The sequence below is a fragment of the Onychomys torridus genome, chromosome 20 (assembly GCF_903995425.1).
Source record: "Onychomys torridus chromosome 20, mOncTor1.1, whole genome shotgun sequence".
NCBI classification, from domain to species: Eukaryota; Metazoa; Chordata; class Mammalia; order Rodentia; family Cricetidae; genus Onychomys; species Onychomys torridus.
In genome coordinates, this window is record NC_050462.1 from 33,209,602 (window position 1) to 33,225,919 (window position 16,318).

Genomic DNA, 16,318 nt, shown 5'->3' on the forward strand with positions numbered 1-16,318 from the left:
TGATTGGCTTTATGCATGTGGCTTCTGACACTTCTAGGAGGCACAATCTAACAGCAAACTCCATGACCTTCTGGCTTTTATAATCTTCATGCCCCCTGTTCTGTAGTGAGCCCTGAACCTTAGGTGTGAGAGTATTTTGTAGATATGTCCAGGAGGACTGGGCTCCACAACTCTTCATTTTAATTGGTTGTAGTTTTCTGTATTGGTCCTTATCTGTTGCAAAGAGACATTTTCTTGTTAAGGTATGAGAATGAGAACTATAGTTATTTATGTGTGGGTATATGAACAAACATTTGGAATGTGGTTAGGTGTTGCTAGGTCCTAATAGCATTGTTGTTGGAAGTTTTCTCGTGTCCTGCCTGGCCCCGAAAGATCCAGACAAAACACTCTCACCTGCAGTCTTGTAGTCGCTTATAAAATAATCATTCAGAGGTTTAATATTATTTATAACTGCTTGGCCATTAGCTCAGGCTTATTACTGACTAGTTCTTATACTTAAATTAACCCATAATTCTTATGTGTGGTTAGCCACGTGGCTTGGTACCTTTTCTCAGTTCTGCCTTGTCATCTTACTTCCTCTGTGTCTGCCTGGTGGCTCCTGATTCAGCCTTCCTCTTCCCAGAATTCTCTTCATCTGTTGTCCTGCCTATACTTTCTGGCTGGCTACAGCATTTTATTTAAGCAATGTACAAAAGCATTATCCCACAGCACAGCTCCCTGGGGGGACAGGGAGGGAAGGCATGACTTCAATGACACAGACATTGGGAGTCAGTTGAAGGCAAACAGCTGGTTTATTTATTCACTAACGAGGAAAGCCTTATATAACCTCCTCCAAGCACTCAAGCTGTGTCCCAATCTGGCGCCATTGCATTGTCATCCCTTACTGGCTGGGCATGATCACTCCTTCCCTACCCATCCATCTTTGTGTCCTCTTTTCTTTTGTCTTCTTCTTTTCTTAACCATCAAGTCTAATTTGAACTTTGCATATGGTCTTGAATGTGTGGGCTTGCCCTGGAGCATGGCTGACATACCTACCAGGGGGTACACTCTTTAAGAAAACTATCCCTTTCCCAGAAGCTATCAGTTGCCAATAGCTCCTCTTCTATACATGGGAATTTGTGCATATCTTCCCTCTTGGTGATGTGATATGATCTAGCTTGAGCTTGCAGAAGTCTTGTTCATGTTCTCACAACCTTTTTGAGTTCATATGTGCAGCTGCCTTGCTGTGTCCAGAGTGCCCCGTTTCCTTGAAGTTATATGCCACTACTGGCTTTTACAATCTTTCTGTTCCCTCTTCCATGATGATCCCTGAGTCATGGAATGGGAGGGTATTATGTAGTATTTTTTTTAATGTGGATAAATGGGTGGTTTTAACTCTTCTTGATCTAATAAATACATTGCACTGATATAGAATGTTAAAAATACATCCAGTGGTTGGAGGGATAGCTAGGTCAATAACAGGTCTGTCATGTAGGCATGAAGATCTGAGTTCAGATCACCAGCAGGTATGTAAAAATAAAGCCAAGAATTTTAAAATGTGATGCAGCATATGCCTGTAATGCTTGTGCTATGGCGGCATTGGAGACGGGCAGATCCTAGGAGCTAACTGACCATCTAGTTCAGCTGATCTATGACTTCTGAGTTCAATTAAAGACACTGTCTCAAAAAACAAGGTGAAGAATTGTGGAATGCCAGCTCCAACCTGTTGAAGGGTTCTTGGGAAGAGGAGAGAGGAATGAGTAAGTATTAGATACAAATATAGATGTAGACAGAGAGAAAAGATAGAGACATAGGATAGCTTTGGGAGGACCCTGGGTCAATACCCAGCTGCCTTGAGATTTATTCTAATGGGCTTTTTATACATTACCAAGGGGAGAGGTAAAAATCCTCCCCCTTTCAAAATCAAAGCACAGTGTATAGCCAAATCATCCTATTGTGCAACCCTGCTAGGTAAAGCAAGCTCAGTCTTTCTGACCTTGAGTAAGGCCTTACTAGGGAGACTCTGTAGGTCCCCACAAAGAATGAAAGAGGAAGATAGCCAAAGTCAACCTCCAGCCTCCAAACCTGCGTGCACACACACACACACACACACACACACACACACACACACACACACATTCTCTCTCTCTCTCTCTCTCTCTCTCTCTCTCTCTCTCTCTCTCTCTCTCTCTCCACATCACATACTGAGGCACACATAAATATCTGATTGTGTCTGAGTTAGTGGGAATAATCTACATTTTATGAAAATCTAAAACTATCAAAAATAAAAAAGTTCATGTAAAATACAAGCAATTCTCTCCTATCATGAGGTAAGTATGTACACATACATTTTTTATAAATTTATTCATTTATTTTCCTTCTTGACCACAGTTTCCCCTCCTTCCTCTCCTTCTTCTTCTCCTCCCAGTCCTTCCCCCTTACCCCTATCTTCTATTCCCATCCCAGAATCTACTCCTCCTCTGTTTCTGTTTAGAAAAAGACAGATATCTCATGAGTAGCAACAAAACATAGCATATCAAGTTGCAGTAAAATTAAGCACCTCCCCATGTAGTAAGTCCGGGCAAGGCAACCAAGTATGAGGAGTAGGGTCCCAAAAGCTAGTAAAAGAGTCAGAGACAGCCTCTGTTCCCACTATTAGGAGTCCCACAAAAGGACAAAGCCACACACATTTAACATATGTAGAGGGCCTAGATCAGTCCCATGCAGGCTCCCTGGTTGCTTGTTCAGTCTCTTTGAGCCCCTGTGATCCCAGGTTAGTTGATTCTGTCCGTTTTCTTGTGATAATATTGACCCCTTTGGCTCCTACAATCATTTCTCCATTCTTCTTCAGGATTCCCTGAACTCCAGCTAAATGTAGGCGTGCTTCTGCTTCCATCAGTTGTTGAAGGAAGCCTCTCTAATGACAGTTGGGCTAGGCACCAATCTTGTCACAAGAGATGGCCAGTTCCGGTTATGTATCCCTATCACTAGGATTCTTAGCTGGGGTCATCCTGATAGATTCCTGGGAGATTCCCTTGCATCAGGTTTTTACCTGACCATGAAATGCCCCCCTTTCCCTGAAGTCTCTTTTAGTACTTTCTCCCTCATTGTCCCACAACTGAAGGCTCATGTTCCCATTCCCACCTGCACTCAGTCCACTCACAAAATCTCTCATATTTCCCCTTGGGGAGGATCTGGTCATCCTCCACAAGAACCCTTATTGTTATCTAATCTCTCTGGATCTGTGGCTTGTAAAATAGTTACCCTTTATGTTACAACTAATATGCACTTATGAGTGAGTACATACCATGCTTGTTTTTCTCAGTCTGGGCTACCTCACTTAGGATGATTTTTTTAGTACCATCCATTTGCCTTGTTTTTAACAACGGAGTAATACTCCATTGTGTAAATGATGTACCACATTTTCTTTATCCATTCCTTGGATAAAGGACATCTTGGTTGTTTCCAAGTTCTGGTTGTTACAAATAAAAGCTGCTATGAACATTGTTTAGCAAGTGTCCTTTTGATATAATTGAGCATCTTTTGGGAATTTGACCAAGGTGGGTCTTGAGATACATTGATTTCCAACTTTCTGAGAAACCAACATATTGATTTCCAAAGTAACTGTACAAGATTACACTCCCACCAGCAGTGGAGGGGTGTTCCCCATGCTCCACATCCTCTCTAGCATGAGCTGTAATTGTGTTTTTGATCTTAGCCATTCTGACATGTACAAGATGGAATCTCAGGGTCATTTTAATTTGCATTTCCCTGATAGCTAAGGATGTTGAACATCTCAAGTGGTTTTGGACTTTTGTGATTCTATTGTGGAGAATTCTCTGTTTAGATTAGATCTGTACCCCAAATTTTAATTGAAATATTTGCTTTGTTGATATCTAGTTTCTTAAATTGTTTATATATTTTGAAAATTGTCCCTTTTTCAAATGTGGGTTGGGGGAAGATCTTTTCCCATTCTGTAGACTGCTGTTTTGTCCTATTGATGGTTTTCCTTTGCCTTCCAGAAACTTTTCAATTTCATGAGGTCCCATTTATTAATTTTCAGTTTTAGTGCGTGTACTATTGGTGTACTGTTCAGGAAGTTGTCTCCTGTGCCAATGCATTAGAGATTATTTCCCACTTTCTCTTTAGTGCCTCTGGATTCATATTGATGTATTTGATCCACTTGGATTTGAGTTTGGTGCAGGGTGATAGATATGGAATTTTTTGTAATCTTCTACATGCCAACATTCAGTTAGGCCAACACCATTTATTGAAGATGCTCTCTTTTTTACACCTTTTTTTTTACACGGTGTAATTTTGGCTTCTTGGTCAAAAAGCAAGTGTGCATAGGTGTGTGGACTTATATCTAGGTCTTTGATTCAATTCCATCAATCCGCTTGTCTTATTTTATTTTTTTTTTTTAATAGCTCTGTAGTACATCTTGAAATCAGGGATGGTGATAGCTCCAAAAGTTGTTTTGTTTTTTTAGTACAGGATCATTTTTGCTCTCCTATCCTAGGATTTTTGTTTTCCATATGAAGTTGAGTGTTGCTCTTTCAATGTCTGTAAAGAATTGTGTTGGGATTTTAACGGGGATTGCATTGGATCTGTAGATTGCTTTTGGTAATATAGCCATTTTTACTATGTTAATCCTACAGATCCATGAGCATGGGAGATGTTTCCATCTTTTGATATCTTCTGTAATTTCCTCCTTCAAAGACTTGAAGTTCTTGTCATACAGGTCTTTCACTTGCTTCGTTAGAGTTACACCAAGATGTTTTATATGATTTGAGGCTATTCTAAAGGGTATTGATAACCTGATTTCTTTCTCGGCCCATTTATCATTTGTATATAGACTGTTTATTGATTTTTTTAAATTAATCTTGTATCCTGCCACACGGCTGAAGTTGTTTATCAGCTGTAGAACTCCCCTGGTAGAGTTTTTGGGGTCACTTTTATATACTATCATCTGATCTGGGAATAATGATACTTTGACTTCTTCCTTTCCAGTTTGTATCTCTTGATCTCCTTTTGTTGCCTTATTTATCTAGTTGGAACTTAAAACACTATATTAAATAGGTATGAAGAGAGTGGAAAACCTTGTCTTGTTCCTGGTTTTAGTGGAATTACTTTGAGTTTCTATCCATTTATTTTGACTTTGGCAACAGGCTTGCTGTATATTGCTTTTATTATATTTAGGTATGTCCCTTATATCCCTGACCTCTCCAAGACATTTTTCATGAAGGGGTGTTGAATATTATCAAAGGCTTTTTCAGCATCCAATAAGAAAATCATGTGGACTTTTTCTTTCAGTTTGTTTATATAGTGGATTAACCGACAGATTTTCATATGTTGAATTATATATGGGTCTCAGGGATGAAGCCTACTTGGTCAAAGTGGATGATCTTTTTGAGGTGTGCTTGGATTCAGCTTGCCAGTATTTTTTATTCATTTTACATACCAACCATAGATTCCCCCTCTCTTCCCTCCTCCCACACCCCAGCCTTCCCCCCAATCCACCTCCTATTCTGTCTGACAAGCTAAGGCCTCCCACGGGGAGTCAGCAGAGCCTGATACATTCAGTTCAGGCAGGTACAAGCCTCACCCTGCATTAAGGCTATGTAAGATGTCCCACCATATGTACTGGGCTCCAAAAAGCCAGCTCATACACCAGGGATGGATCCTGATCCAACTGCCAGGAGGCCCCTTTAGTAGATCAAGCTACACAATTGTCTCACTTATGCAGAGGGCCTAGTCCAGTCCTACAGAAGCTCCACAGCTATTGGTCTAAAGTTCATGAGTTCCCACTAGTTTAGTTCAGTTGTCTGTGTAGGTTTCCCCATCATGATCTTGATGTCCCTTGCTTGTAGAATCCCTCTTCCCTCTCTTTGACTGGAGTCCTCCAGATCAGCCTCATGTTTGGCTGTATATCTCTACATCTGCTTCCATCAGTTCTGGATGAGGGCTCCATGATGATAGTTAGGAGATTCACCAATCTGATTCCTGGGGTAAGCCAGTTCAGGCACCCTGTCCACTATTGCTAGTAGTCTAAGCTGGGGTCATCCTTGTGAATTCCTCAGTTTGCCAGTTTTTTATTGAGTATTTTACATCAATTTTCACAAGTGAAATTGGTCTGTAATTCTATTTCTTTGTTGAGTCTTTGTGTGGTTTTGGTATTAGGGTGACTATGGCTCATAGAAAAATTTGGCAATGTCCTTCTTTTTCTATTTTGTGTAAGAATTTGAAGAGTATTGGTATTAGCTCTTCTTTGAAAGTTTGGTAGAATTTTAAATTAAAACCATTTGTCCCTGGTTGTTTTTTTTTTTGGGGGGGGGGGGTGGAAGACTACTTCTATTTTCCTTAGTGGTTATTGATCTATTTAAATTGTTGAGCTCATCTTAATTTAACTTTGGTAAGTAGTTTCTATGAGGAATTTTGTCCATTTGTGTTTGATTTTCCAATTTTGTGAAGTACAGGTTTTTGAAGTATGACCTAATGATTCTCTGGATTTTCTCAGAGTCTGTTGTTATGTCCCTCTTTTCATTTCTGATTTTGTTGATGTGGATGCTCTCTCTCTCTCTCTCTGCCTTTTAGTTAGTTTGATTAAGGGCTTATCTATTTTGTAGATTTTCTTTAAGTACCTACTCTTTGTTTCATTGATTCTTTGTATTGTTTTTGTTTCTAGTTTCTATTTTTATTGATTCCAGCCCTCAGATTGATTATTTCCTGCTGACTGCTCCTCTTAGGTGTGTTTTTTGTTTGTTTGTTTGTTTGTTTGTCCTAGCGCTTTCAGATGTGTTGTGAAGTCACTAGAATGACATCTTTCCAAATTCTTCATGAAGGCACTTCGTGCTATAAACTTTCCTCTCAGCAGCGCTTACATTGGTACACAACCATTTTTGAGGGTGTCTAAGCATAGAGTTATGTGAGTGGAAAGCATGTAAAATTGTCATCCAGATAAAAGATAATTATCCAATGAGTAGTTCAATGGCTAAGTCATGGTCATAGTCATGCTGTGCAGTTTTTAAGATGAGAGATTCATTATACAATAAATTTCAAGCAAAGAGATAGAAAAAGACTGTTCATTATTAGGATCTGTCATTTTCTCCTACCTCTCCACGGGTGGTGGGCACCACAGAAGGAGAGATGCATTTAGAATTTCTAAACAGATTGCCAAACAGCTATAATCATGACCCTTATTCCTGTTCCTCTCCTGAAGAAACTAAAGCTTCCTTTCTCCTTCACCACTCATTGTGAATGCTCATATAGTTTCATATGACTCCAGGAGCCTTAAGGCCTACAACTGACCCAGTGAAAGAAAGCAGCTTCCTTGACTAGTCAAGCAGAACAACGTGCATGACCCATGATGAACCCCTGATGCTCCCCTGCAGGGGTTCTAAATTAGATTGTTAAGGTATTTCTATAACCCGAGGTTGTCATCTGTGGCTGAAACACAGTTATTTTACATAAATGTGTTTAAAGAGAAGACTGGATGTAGTTGTTTTTATTTGCATATGTAGCAGATTATATACAAATTGGCTAAAGATACCTGTCACGTAGGAAAGAGAATGTTTCAAACATTAATAAGACCTTCTTATTTGAGTCACAGTTTCAAAAACAAAAGGGTTGAATCTACCATAATTAGTAGTAAACTGAGCAAGGCAAGCAATTATTAAACATAAACAATTATTGAAAGAAAAATATAAAAACAAAATTACTAGATTTGCAACTAAATGCAAAAGGTTAAGACTCCTAAATTGATATTCTAAGTTTCTATTTTAAGAATTTTTTGAATTAATATAGCAACCCATAATAATTAGAAAAATTAGAAGTAATGATATATTAGCAAAAATTAATAAAAGAGAATTGCATAACAACCAATGGCAAAATTCATGATTTCTTAAAGAAAGTACTTATGTGAGATAGAGATAGATAGATAGATAGATAGATAGATAGATAGATAGATAGATAATTTGATCTCCAATAAAAGACTGAAAACACAGGATACTGTCCAAGATTCATCAGAGACAAAGAGAATGTGGTGATTAAGTTAGTGCTAAAAATTTGTCAGTGTTGGTGTAGACACAATAGGAAAACTCCTTGAAAATGTACAGTTATGAAAAACACACACAAAAGGAGGAGAAAATACAAGAGGTTCTAAGTCTGCAACCCTTCTATTTTCTGTCAAGAACATAAAATTACATAACTTTGGGGGCTGAAAACTCTCCTGAAGACAAGCTGTCACTCATCTTCACATCTTAACTGTTTCATGGATGGATCTCTATAAGGAGAGTGAAAACCTGCATTCACAACTCTCTTTTATTTTATTTTCATTGAAAACAGACCTTTTTTTCATCCAGTGTGTTCTGATTACAATTCTGCTCCCCAACTCCTCTCAGAAGCCTGTGTCCAGAATTCATATTTACAAATGTTAACCAGGGTATCAAAATCTGTTTGCTGGAAGCATGCCTGTGTCTACATACTGCTTCCCTCTCATTCATCCTCTCAGATTGATTGATGTACCAAGGAAACTTCAGGGACTTAATTTCCTTCTTCACCAGTGTATCGTCTGTCAAGAAGAAAATAAGCAAAACACCAAGAGGCTGTACATTACGATCTTATATTCTACAGGCAATACCAAAAAAATTAAAGGAAAACATGAAAAAGTCTATTTATTGGATGAGTAATTATTATTCTACTGAGAGTTCATACTTATAAGAATTCTTTTCTGTTTCGTTGTTTGGTTGGTTGGTTGGGTAGTTGTAATATATCACATCTACATATCCCTCACTAGTAATGGTAGCAGATTTTTGGAAAGCTATTAATCACAATTTTAAGCTTGATGCCACACAATCAGCATGCATTGCATTAGGAACAATTAGATTAGACAAATGTTCTCCATATTTGTCTCTTTTTTTGCAGTAGAAAGATGCTTAAGACAGGGTTGATTCATCCCTAAGACTTTTAACAGTGTAATGTATTCTAGCATATGTAAAGACCAATCTTTCTGTCTGTGGACCTTTGACCAAGTGCCTATAAGTGAGGAAAAATTCTAGACTTAGATGATATTGAAGTAAACAAGACAGAATTTTCTGATGTTGATAAATTCATAGGATGAGGTGTAAAGGAAACTCTAACACAATAAAAGATGACTTTCTGTTGTTGTTTAACCCAGTTTGTCACAATCTGCTATAAAATCCTACTTGAAAGTAAATAGGCAGACCACGCCCATTTCAGTGCCCTTTGGAAGAGAATTTTTTAAATGGTGATGACACAAACAACAACAAAGGCAAAAACTTTTATCTAAACTGTGCCTGTTAGCTCTTTAATATTTGGTTGAACTAGTTGTAACATAAATATTGAATTTGACATTTACTTAATCCACTAGGATCACCTAGCATACACTGTACTTGGACATTACATGTCTTGTTTATGAATGTTGAATTATCACATGACCTCTCAGAGGATCTCAGGTTGTTACACTTAAGATTAATGAGGCATTGGCTAGCCATTAAGAAGCTATTTGAGAATATGCATTTAATTAAAATGAATTATGTATATGTGATAATGCCATTCAACCTTTTTAATGTAGAGTGATAAATCATGGCTATTTCGTTCCTGAGAAGGGTTCTAATGTTGGTAAATTGAATATTGATGTTACAATGCCCAAATAATTAATGCCAGTCAGAGTCATCCATAATGGTATATCATGAGACTTTTCCTACTAGAGAAAATTAGTTTTTCTTTTTGAGTTGACTATGTGCGTTCTTCTTGTACATGTAATGAGATACAAATAGTAACACTTAGCATAATCTCTGAATACAAAGCAACTGGTAGCACCAATTTTGAAGAAAATACTGGCCAGCCACAGTCTTAACTTATGCATTAGTATTGGCGACTCCTCCTCCATCTAAATGCTTTCTTTAAACGCAAACACTATTCATATGCACAACATCAACTATCTATTGACTTAGCAATGCTTCCAGTGATATTTTGTTCTGCCCCAGGGAAATGATGCCAGTATTTTAATTCTAACAAGTTTGCATTCAGCACAGTGTCATCCATCCAAAGCTACTTAAGACCATGAACAGAAATTGCCTTCTTTTCTTTTAGACCTAGTACAAGAACAGCCTTTTGTCTATGTATAATGAGTTGAGAAGAGCAGACACTGTGATCATCCACCTTAGTGGGACATTACTCTTATGCTACTTTTATAGATGAGGAAACAAAGACTGATGGAGTTTGAGGGTTTGGTTAACATCACAGAACAAATACATAATGGAAACTTAATCGAAATATGGTAATCAGACTCTGAGCTTTCCTGAAGACTTTGATGTGTGAAATGTACATCTCACTGTACTTAGATGTCTAAAGGATATGTGGTCTACCTACTCTGTTGACTCATTACTCATGCTCAGTGAACTTGGTGACTTCATATTTCATGATTGTTACCAACAACAGATCCATTCTGAACCACATTTCTTAGTTCTATTTTCTAAGAAGATCCAAATGTGTCTCACCATAAGGAAATATATGTATAAACATACATTGATCATTTGCCTACCCAATAGGAACCCAAATATAAAACAGTGACATTCCATTCAAGAGCTGAGATTTTTTTTATAACTTTTGAATTCATTCCTAACAAAAAAGGAAATAATATTTAATTAAAAATTCTTTTAAAAAAATGGAATTTAATAGTTACCTGGGGGTAACTGGTGAAATGTCAAGATTAATGTGATTACAGTTTCCGAAAAACATCTCACTTGTTTTTCAATCACTGCCATCAGAGCTGCAGCCATGTGAGTGCAAGCAGAGCAATAACCTTAAAAGGCTCGTATCACATAGTTTATGTGGCCCTCCCTCCAACAGCCTCACAGCGGTTTAATCAATAAAGCAGCACAAGCTGTGAACAATTACAATAAAACACCTTAAGGAATGATCCACAATTAAAAGGTAGAGGAGAAAAACACCCTCCATTTAGATAAACCAATCTGCCACTCAGTTTGACAAAGTTCAGAGCAAGGGTTCTGACATTCTTGGGGCATGTATCAACAACACTAAGGCCTCTCCTCTTGAATCTAAATTATAAGGATCGAAATTAAAGCATAAGGATCTAGTTATATGCACTGAATCTTTGCTTATTTGCTGAACAATCCACTTCCATGTGACATGGAAGTTTACTACAAAAATCTCTCTATCAATATTAACAAGTGCCTTGAAGTATATTTCTGAGCTATGACTGTTTTTCAGATAACCACAAGCAAACTGCTAAACACATGCTCACAGTTCATTTAACAATACATGATTACTTCCAACTTGCTAGATAATACACTTTAATAGCAAGTGTTACATGATCAACATTCTCTCGTAGTCTACCTTATTGTGACGGTCTGTCCTTCACTAAATTCGAAGACTGAGTGAAAAGAGATGATGAACAGCAACAAAATATGACAAGTCCAGACAAGGGGCTTCCATGTGCAAAACCCTGGTGTTTAAAAACAGTTTCTTCTTTTAGATTTGCAAGGTGGTTCGGAGGTAAAGACAGTACTGGAGGTTACATATGAAGAAGAGTTAAGCTTTGACTATGAAAGCTCTAATTTAGAAATGATCTCTGGATCTGGTGAAAGGAAAGACTAAAAGGTGGCAAAATTGGCAAATTCTCATATGATTTCAAGGGGGAGTTCTTAAAGAATTGTTCTCTTCTCAGTTATCTCTGCTGATGTGCCTAAACAAGTATCCATCCTAGGGTGAGATAAAGAGGATGGTGAAGGGAACTCACAACTTTCAGGGTTGTATTCCTGTCATTTCTTAGCTCACTGCCTATTTTTCAATCATAGAGAAGTGCATTAAATGTATTCTTCATAGATATATGCAGGTTGGCATACATTTATGTTATCCCTTGATTATTGTCTTCACATTGCCTTAATTTGGGACTGGTTCTAAAAACCTACAGTCAGATCTAAAGTAGGACTTGTGGAAACATATGCACCAAAAGACAGTGATAGTAGATGGAAGCCCCATGGAAATTTGGTACTAGAAGACACAGCATCTTTATCAAATGCAATTTCAGAAATAGAACTCAGAAACACTACTCAGTTGACCTACCTGGCTATAAATGCTCAGAGTTTGGTGTGGTGTGGTCATTTAGAGTTGTGGCAGTTAGAAAAGCAACTTTATCCACTGTTAGGGTAGCAATGTCCAGAGTTATGGAACAAAGCCTAGGGAACACATGAAACAGAAAAAAAAATGCCTGAATGAATATCAAATAAGTATATCTACAAGGTATGGGAATAAAGAAAAAAAAACTGGAAATTTATTAATTTATTATTAGCTACTAGACAAAATGCTATATTTACATAAGAAACATAACAATGGAAAATAAAAGCACTATGATGGCCATGTTAAGAGGTTCCCTGATGAGTTCCACCATCCTGTCCTTAACAAGACTGCAGAGTTCTGGTTTGCAAAGAAGTCAAACTAGAAGAAGTCTACTATGCACTACTATAGCAGAATGCTACATACTAATTGGCTTCTAATGAGCCATAATTCTCCTGTTTCTGGGGGTTTGAAGGCCCAGACCAAAGGGCCAGAATCCGGCAAAGGCCTTCTTGTTTTCTTCTGGTGACAAAGGGCAGGACAGGAAATAGTGTTGGGACTAGTGAGCTAGTCCTGTGTCATTGGGAACTCTCTTCTGTAAAACAGAGCCTGCTCCTACAATGATGGCATTAATTACCCTTCATTATGCCCTACTTCCCAACCTACTTGCAAGAGGATCACACTCCCTATCCTTAGGTTTTTTGTTGTTTTTCGTTTTGTTTGTTTGTTTCTTTGTTTTGAGCTGAGGATCGAACCCAGGACCTTGCACTTGCCAGGCAAGCACTCTACCACTGAGCTAAATCCCCAACCCCCTATTCTTAGTTTTTTAAGGAGACCCACTTAAACAAAAACAATGTTGTTACATGAGGTTTAGAACAATTAAATGCCACTTTAGACTGTGGGTATTTTTAATCACTTTTGGGATACAAGACCACCTGACAAACTAATGGTAATCCAAATGAAGACTAATGTTCCCAGTGATAAGTATAATAACTGGGCATGAATTACACTGACAACCCGAAAAATGAGAAACAGCTAAAGTCAACTATTTTATGTGTCTCCACTTCTGCACCACTGATAAATGAATCAGTCACTTGGAGCGTCTACTTAATTTCTTAAGATCACTCATAGGTATTTTGGGAGGCTTCATGTAAGAGTATATGTAGGATCAAACAAAGGACTGACCACTGTTTCCCTTTCAAAGTCACAGTCAAAATGACACATTTCAAAAGAAATGTGTTGGTACAATGGCCAAGAGTGTATAATGAGTACTGAGAATGGGTCACATGAGATGGTTTACATTTCATTGTGGAATTCAACTATGATTGGAGACAAGGTAGCATGGAAAATATTCAGTGGTTCAACACAAATTCTTTTTGGTCAATGTTTGGAGAGTAGGTTTAAGTGTTTTCCCTCACAAGGTCTATGAGTGGACAGTTCTCTCAGGTCTCTAGTGTTTGTGAATACCATGTCAGCAGAGGTACTAACAATCTTCATTTTCCACTCTTGCTTTAACAGTTCTTGTAACCAACAACTTGAAAACTATAGGTGGTGTCTCTTGTTCAAGGAGATATATTTCTTGTCCAATAGAGCAAAGATAACATCCATCTGCCACAGAAATATTGATCAGATTTACAGAGAGGTCTTTAAAAAATATTTGAGGCTCCTTTGCTCAAGATTCACTGGCTTCAGTGCATGTACCAGCATGCACAGCTTCTCACTGGCTACTTTGAATTGGTACTGTAGACTTAGAGACAAGGAGAAGTGACATCAGTGGGCAGTTCATGCTGCCTGATGAGCTATGAGGAAAGAGCTTTGTCTATGACCTCAGAGGTTGCTTTGTTCTAGTAGAACCTGTCAAAGACAGCAGGATGACTTTTTCAGCTAATAAGAAGAACATGATGCAAATCATTCAAAATTTTAAAAGGTGGTTGCTTTATAATAGCATACAAGAATATATAAATTTTCAGGTATACTGTGAGATAACATTTATGATACAGATTCAGTTTGCAGGAATGTGTATAGCTATAGCTCATTCCGTTATACAATCATCCTATAGTTTAGATAAGTGTCCCCCAAAGTTTCCAAGTTAAAGACTTCATCCCCAGGAATGTGGCCATGGGCAGGTGTTAGAGTCTTTAAGACCTGGGGCTTTCAGGTGGAGCTCCAGGTGTCCAACTGTCCAGAAAGAGGAGGGACTGCAAGAGCATGAATTGTTGAAACCAAGATTGCAAAAAGCACAGGGACAAATAGCCAATCAAAAGAAAGCACATGAATTATGAACCAATGGCTGTGGAGCCCCTAGCTAGATCAGGCCCTCTGGATAAGTGAGACAATTGAATAGCTTGATCTGTTTGGGAGGCGCCCAGGCTGTGGGACCAGGACCTGTCCTTAGTGCATGAGCAAGCTGTTTGGAACCTTGGGCTTACACAGGGACACTTTGCTCAGCCTGGAAGTAGGGGACAGGACCTGCCTGTACTGAATCCACCAGGTTTAAATAAATCCCCAGGGGAGTCTTGGTCCTGAAGGAGATGGGAATGGAGGGGAGGGGCTTGAGGGGAAGGTGGGGGTGGGTGCGGGAGGGGGGAGGACAGGGAAACCTATGACTGATGTATAAAATTAAAACACATAATAAAAAAAATTAAAAAGAAATAAAAATTTGTTTAAAAAGACCTGGGGCTTTGTAATAACCTTTCATAGAAATTCCTAGGAAACCCAAATGTCATGACAGCAGGAAAGCAGGTAGGCCAACTGCAGATCTTCAGGTACACCTCCTCACCCCCAGCTTTGTAGCAGACCACCTGCTGTACTCCCCGCTTCTTCTCTGCCTCTATCTCCAGCAGTTCACATAGATCTCTTCTTATCTTCCTCCCTGCTCATCTCATTTTTACAGCCCCCACCTCTGGCAGGCATTTCCTGGGAACCTACCAGGTCTGTCAGAGATGCAAGCATCCCCCAGTCTCACCTCCAGCTCTGTAGATGGCTACCTACTATGACCTCTCCTCAATGACCCCCTTCACAAGGGAATAAGCCGATCTGTTTGGAACAACCTGCTCTCCTACCTCCAGCAGAACTCTCACCCCTCCATCACACACACACACACACATACACACACACACACACACACACACACACACACACACACACACACACACCCCTAGCCCAACCTCACTCCTCTGTGTCAGCTCCCAATACCTAGAAACACATTCAACTTGGAACTCCCAGTGCTCACACCTTGAAGGGTCCCAGAAGAATTCCCTACCAGAAAGGACACAGCCACTATACCTTCCTAAGATTCAGAGAGCACAACAGAAACCAAGGGACAAAACACCCATCCAACAGAGTCAAAACTAGATATCAACACCTAGAATTAAAATAACCCAAACCCAAGGCTGCTTGGGTGACCAAGAACTTGAGAAAAGACAGCTCAGGGACCTAGGGTAAAGCCAAATACTATTGTTTTACTAAAGAAATAAAGCAATGAATGTCCTACTGACATTCTACTATACTCAGAGATCAGCATCTTGCTAATTTGTAATCAGAGTAGCTTCCTCTGGTAGCAGCAGATAGGAACAAACACAGAGACCCACAACATACAATGTGCACAGAGTAAGAACTTGGAACACTCAACCCTAAACGGGATGTCTCCATCCAATACCACCCCTCATGGCTCAGAGAATCCTACAGAAATGGAAGCAAAAAGTGTAAGAGCCAGAGGGGATGGAGGGCATGAGGGAAAAGGGGTCTTATAAACACGGCAGGACCAATGCATATAACAAACCCACAGGAACTGAGGCAACTTGAGCAAGGTCTGCATCATGTCACATCCTAGAGCTGAAAGAAGTTGATGCAAGCCCCCATCCCTAATGCAGAGGTATTGCCAGCTGACAGCCATTTGAAAATGAAAAGCCCTTCAAGGGAGTCTCATTGAGGAAATAAGCTACTCTTTTTCGTGTAGGCCACGTGTCCAGTAGTAGATGGCCAGTAGAAAATTAATTCAGAGGCATCTTTGGAGGTTCCTTGTCTCATAATGTCAGAGCCTTTCTTTTATCTTTTTAAATTTTACCTTTAAATTTTTCTTTATGTTTGTTTATTGATTTTTTTTTACTCTACAGTTCCTTTGTGTGGGTGTGTATTTGTGTGTGTATACATTATGTATATATACATTGTGCTGTGCGTGTATGTGTGTGTGTGTGTGTTTGTGTATATTATGGCCTTCAGTTTTGTGTGGATAAGTTCA